Source organism: Ixodes scapularis, unplaced genomic scaffold (genome assembly GCF_016920785.2).
Source record: "Ixodes scapularis isolate PalLabHiFi unplaced genomic scaffold, ASM1692078v2 PGA_scaffold10__122_contigs__length_95168666, whole genome shotgun sequence".
In the NCBI taxonomy this organism is placed as follows: Eukaryota; Metazoa; Arthropoda; class Arachnida; order Ixodida; family Ixodidae; genus Ixodes; species Ixodes scapularis.
The window spans coordinates 69,730,685-69,737,281 of NW_024609836.1; positions in this window are offsets into that span (position 1 = coordinate 69,730,685).

The following is a 6,597-nucleotide window of genomic DNA, read 5'->3' on the forward strand; positions in this document are numbered from 1 at the left end:
CCCTTCAAAGGATATAGTCATTAACATCCATCCGTCCATCCATTGCTCACGAAGCGCGTGATTTGATCCGAGTCCTCACCGAACGCTGACGCAGTGGTCGTGTACAATTCATGCTCAAAGTATGCGAGCAAGCAAGGACGGACAGGCGTTGGCGCGGACTTTTGAAAAGGGTCTTTCGGAGCTCTGGACAGGTTGTCATCTAGCTTAGGTCACGTGGTTTTTCTCTGTCGCGGACTGTCTATACGTTACTGCGCGCTGGAGAAGCGTTTTCCACGATTTCAGATAGAGCTTCCTATAACCGGCAAGGATAACTGTAAGCATCACAATGACTAAAGCGTTGTCACTCCGAAACGCAGCTCGTTTAGTGGCTTTGCACCCTGACTGCGTCAAAAACGCACCCAAACAAAAGGCACCTGTTGCAAGTTCCAACACAGTGCTATTTTTACCCCAGAGCTGCGAGGTCAGCACCTGATGCTGGAGGTCCGCACTTTGCACGTGGGTGCTGTCACCCGCGAAGGTCCCCATTTTCCGGCAAGAGACCTGCCGGGCTTCGTGGGGCAGATGCAGCAGCTGCAGCTAAACGGAAAGTTCCTGTTCGAGATGGCCAGGCAAGGACACATCCCCAACCTGCAGGCGAGTACACTCTCCGGCTGTTCTTACACAAAAAAGGCGAATTTTTTCCAACGGCAATTTTGTTAGATGACACACTCTGCTCTCCGAGGAAATTTGCCACATCATCATAATAATAATAATGACTTTATTTACCATACAAGTATGGTGGGAGCTGAGGAAAAAGGCTGTGCAAGCAGCTTGACTGGTCCTCAGCCCCCCACAGGTACACAGCATTGGGGAAGTCATACACAAGCATTTATATAATACAAAATACTTAACCACAACAAAAAAATTAACGAAACAAAAACAAATGCAATAATCTGCTAGCTAATCAACAAAAGCAAGGATTGTTTAATTTGAAAGAAAATAATCCTTAAGCGCATACATATTGGAAGTTTCGACATCAAAATTAGAGCCCATAAGAGTGTTCAGTAATGTTGGCAAGGTTATTTTAATCATTTGGAGGCCATAATCTGTTCGTGATGTTTGTACTGCCCAAACATCCAAGTGACGGGTGGAATATGTTGCAGCTTTTTTTCGAAGTGATGATAATGACAATAAAAAACTTTTTAATTCGCGACATTCCTGTTTATACCTTATGCTAAGTCTAAAAGCATAGTGATCAAATATCTTCACTACACGCAGCTCTCTAAAACGTTGGTCAGTGTTAGAATCATAAGGCACGTTACACACAATTTGTAACACTCTTTTCTGTAATAAAAATAGTTTCTGAAAATTGCTTTTTGTCGTCGTCCCCCAAACTAAATGGCAGTAATTCAGATGAGATAAAAACAATGAGTTATACAAAAGCAACTTAACTCCTTTTGGAAGATTATGACGATGTCTAGGCAGCATACCAGTGATACGAGAGAGCTTAGAAATAATATAGTCAACGTGTTCAGTCCAAGACATGTGCCTAGAGAAAAACACCCCCAAAGTCTTAAACGTGCTTACCACTTTGATAGGCGAAGAGTCTAGAAAAATACCACTCGTAAGTTCAGGGTTCTTATTTTTGGGGCAAGATAAGGTCGCCTTAGTTTTCTTCTTATTAATTATAAGATTATTTGATTTAGCCCATGTGTCTAGAGCTTTTATGGTATGATTAGCTACGTGCGAAATTTTATTATAATTCCTACCTGAAAAAAAGAGGCTGGTGTCATCCGCGTAAATGATAAACTTCACTTGCTGCGCAATGTTAACGATGTCATTTATATATATATATTAAAGAGCAATGGCCCAAGTGTGCTTCCTCGTGGTACCCCAGACTTAATTGGCTTGATATCAGAAAAGTGACCTTGAATACTAACATACTGACGCCATTTTTCTAAATACGGCTTAATGAGAAGCGCTGCATGTCCCCTAATACCATAAAACTCTAATTTTCGAATGAGCAACTCGTGGTTAATGTAGTCAAACGCTTTTGTAAAATCGATGAATATGCCCAGTACTATATGCTTATCTTCAAAGTTGCGCAGTATAAATTCTTTTTGGTCAAGCAAAGCTAGTTCCGTAGAACGTTTCTTTCTAAATCCGAACTGAGACTCTGTAATGACGTTATGGTTTTCCAAAAACACAATAAAACGATTATGTATAATCTTTTCTAAGCCTTTCGAAAATACTGGGAGAAGTGACACAGGTCTGTAGTTGTTTATGTCATTTCTATCGCCTTTCTTATAAAGCACTATCACCTTGGCTATCTGCATCTTTTGGGGGAATATGGCCGTTTCTAAACAGAGATTAAAAATGTACGCCAGGTAACGGCCGATAATTTCCAAAACGTATAGTACTGGGCGTATCTGTATACCATTGGCGTCGCAACTGTGACTAACGTTTACGTTACGAAACACTGACACCACTTCATCTTCAGTGACTGGACTAAAATAGAAAGTTTCCAGAATTCTTCGGTTCATATAACTGCAAGCATTAGTTGTATTGGAGTACCCCCCTAGATTTACAAAAAAGTCGTTAAATACATCAGCGAGAGAGGGACCAGTCAATTCAACGTTATTTTGTGTTACAGATTCAATGCTGTTTTGCGTGTCGTTGCGATTTAAAACAGAATTCAACTTCCTCCACATCACGTCAGTGCGGCCGGGAATTGAGCTGAACAAATCGTGGTAGTAGACGGTTTTGCATTTCTTTAGTTCCTCGTTCAAATTGTTCCTGAACGCCTTAAAAATGTTAAGCTTGTCTGGGTCTTTTGTTTTAATGAAAGCTTGATATAGCTTGTTTGTTATTTGTACCTTTGCAATTACTTCTGCCGTTATCCATGGTTTCCGGGCTTTTTTTTTTGTGTCCTAACTTTTCGATTGGAAAAGTGGTTCACGTAGATAGTTTTGAAAATATGGAGAAATTCTTAGTAAGTTTCATTCGCGTCAGTTTTGTCTAAAACCCCCGCCCAGTTTGCGTTGCTCAAGTTATCTTTGAAGTAGTCAAGAAGGTCAGTGGTAATACTTTCTACTAAAGTGTGCACTTTAGGGCCTTTGCGTTCACTGATATCATTACCTATACATAAAAAAGTTGCGAAGTGATCACTGATATCGCAAGCTATCACACCTGATGTCACGATTCGCTGGTCAAAATTAGTGATGAATAGATCGAGCAATGTTTCTGATGTGCTAGTAATACGTGTCGGTTGATTTATTACATTCATGCCACCGTTTATCTGGAAAAGAGTAGTAATATTTATTTTTGAACTATTATCGCTTAACATGTCAACATTGAAATCCCCACCCCAAATCACGTTGTACTGGTTATCTTCAATAAACACAAAGAAGCCATCCAAAAATTCACAAAACTTCAAAATATTGCCATCGGGGGGGGGGGGGGGGGGGGGGGGGCGATAGAACACTGACACAACATTTTGGTTTGTTCTTATCGAGAGTACTTCATAGTCATCAGTCGAGAGACAAAATTCCGACAAAAGTTCGTAGCTCATATCATTTTTTATTAACATTGAAACACCACCGCCACGCTGAGATAGCCGATTTACACAATGAGTATTATACTCGGGAAGTTTGAAAACGTCACTGTCGCATCTGTACCAGGCCTCTGATAACATAATAACGTCGAACGGGACGTCAAGTACATGAAAAAAGAGTTCTAAATCTGCGGATTTGTTTCTGGCAAATCTTGTATTTAAATGAAAACATTTAGTTGAGGGGGCATTTCCTGTGCCCAAACAATCTTTCAGTACTCGCGGTAGAATGATGTTTGCATTAGCCATCTCCCAGGAACTAGCTACAATAATACGTTAGGCAAGAAACGAGATGCGTTTAACCGATTTTTCGAAGGTCATCGACGTTCTTTACAACGATTGCACGGTCACCGTCTTTTGCGTGAACAAAGACCTTTCCGTTTATGTGCCATGCGTATTGAAATCTTTTCGCAGTCGCCCACTCCTTTGCAGCAGGTAGGAGAACCCTATTCAGCCGAGTAATGTTTTCTTGAATGTAGATCTCCTCACGATTTTTTCTTAGTTCCTTCTTTTTTTCGAGCCAATGATCACAGGTTTGCTGTTGTGCAAACTGGACGATGATAGCTGGAGCCTTCCTGGGTTTTAGAGGAAGCCGGTGTGCAGACACCACCTCTGGTTCTGAGAGTTCTGGTACACCTTCCTGGAACCAACTTCGTTCACCTTCTCAAGCAAGTTTTCGCTATCGGTTTGCGGAATGCCGTGAAATTCCAGGTTCAGGCGCCTGCTCCTCCATTCAAGTTCGTTCAATTCTTCTTTCAGCTGTAGAACATCATCTTCACATTTGCTCGCCTCAAGAATCGTCACCCGTGCTTTTAAGTCTTTGATGTCTGCGCTTTGGGCGATTAGTTGGGTCATGACCTCGTCATATTGGTCAGACATCATCTGCACGGAGTGTTCTTTGCCGTCAACTGTTCCTTTTAGGCTCGTGAGAATTTCAAGTTTCCGGCTGATCGTAACGAATATACCGGCAATATCCGCCTCCGATGGTATGGTCCCCTTGACCGACTGACTTCTCTGTTTGCCTTTTTGACAAGTCGGACATTTCCACTCCTACCGAGCACTTTCGCCTTTCTTTCTAAAAGTAGTTTCAGAAACCCCACTACACGCTCCAAAATGATAACTATAAGAGCATTCAGAGCACGTTGCGAGTCACTGTTTCATTTTGTGAAAGGGGTTTGCCACGTGGCAAACATTCGTCATTTGCGTTTTTCATGCTCTATGCACTCTATGGCTGTATGGCAGCAGCAGCGGCAAGAGAAGAAATAACAAAAATGTGTGAAAACCAACCTGAAAGTACAGGACGTAGTTTTTAGGTTACGTGCTCAGTGCCGCCGCTGCTGCCTGTGGCTGAACATAGGACACACCTTATTTGCGCGATTGAAAACCTATTGTTAAGACAACCATTTCGTACTGTTGATGCTACATGATCCAGAATGTCGTGGCAGGCTCGTTATTCGGTTTTCCGCTATGGCCTCTACCGCAAACTACTGTTTCTACGGTTGGATCAACGAACTACAGCAAAAGCATTGTGGGGTGGCGTTTAGGATTTGCAACATCAACTGGGGTTGTCTTCTTTCTACCAGAACGTTGCCCACGTTTTCACGGATGATGACAGGATTGGTTGCGCTTGTCGCCGTAGAGCCTAAACAGTAATTGAAACGTAGGGTTGAAATATCAACGTGATGCCAAACCATGATGAACGGTTTCTCGTACAGGGCCAAGTGCTCTTGACTTTTAAATGCGTTAACATTTAATACCCTGGTGCACGATCGTCCAGACCTTTCGTCTGGACGATCGTGGTTTGAACTGGTTTGGTCTGGATTGGACTGAACTGAACTGGTTTTGTGAGGCCGCGGCGCGGTTCCGGACGTGCTTTATCGCTTCTTTCGTTCGCTTGATACGTCCACTTTCCCTCTTACGGGAGGGAAAGAGTATTCTGCCACGCTTCCAGTGACGCGCCGCGGGTGCGAGGGGAATCGAGCGGCCGTGGCGGTGACACAACGTACGCGAAGACATCAAACGGAGGCGCAGCGACGTCGCCGTTTGCGCGAAACCGCCGGCACCCGGGAGGAACGATTGGCTCTTCAAATACAACAGTATACGGACCGTAGTCGGCGATCGAGGGAGCCTATGGTGGCTGCATTCGACACCGCCTGCGCCTGGGAGATCAGACAGGCTCTTCGTACGCAACAGTATGCAGACTGCTGCGAGGTTGGAATTCTCATCCTTCGCTCAGTCGAAACCACTGCGTTCAATGCTAACGCATTTAGTCGATGATCAGCGCAGTGACAGCGAAGACTTCTGCATAATTTGTTTACTTTAGAACTGATCATCTACAGTCGGTTACAAGCTAAGAACTCGGTAGATGCTCCGTCTCCAGAACACACTCGTTGCCTACCGTCCAGCTCTGGCTGCGTGTGCAACAAAGTCTTATCAATTGCAAAAAGTCTTGAACACGAGTTGAAGCATCAACCGTGATCTTAACATGTCACCGATTATAGCGATAGACCTGAACTCTGTTACGTTCTGTACTTGTTTGATTCGTGCAGATAAAAATCATCCATCTACTAGTTCACATTTCAAGACCGATGTCGTTTAAAACCTATGCGATCTGTCTTATGCGCAGATGACAGCCCAGCTGGGTCCTCAGGGAGAGCCTTCCGCGCCTCACCAGCCGGTGACCTTTCGGTCGCGACTCTCCTTCGTGGGCCTTCCCCAGCTCAAGGCGTACTCGTCGATGCACCTCCACTTCCAGTTCAAGACGCTCGAACCATCGGGACTCCTGCTGTACAATGCGGGCAAGGGACAAGACTTTGTGGCCGTCGAACTTGTGGACGGACACCTCCACTACCTGTTCAACCTGGGAGATGGACCCAGAAAAGTGTGTCCTGCTATGTTTTTTGGAGTGATTAGAGTAAGATGCGGAAAATGCCGTCCGTGTTGTTATATTCCGCGCCATATTAAGTCCGGCCGCATTCAACGCTACAATCTGATGGTGACAATCAAGT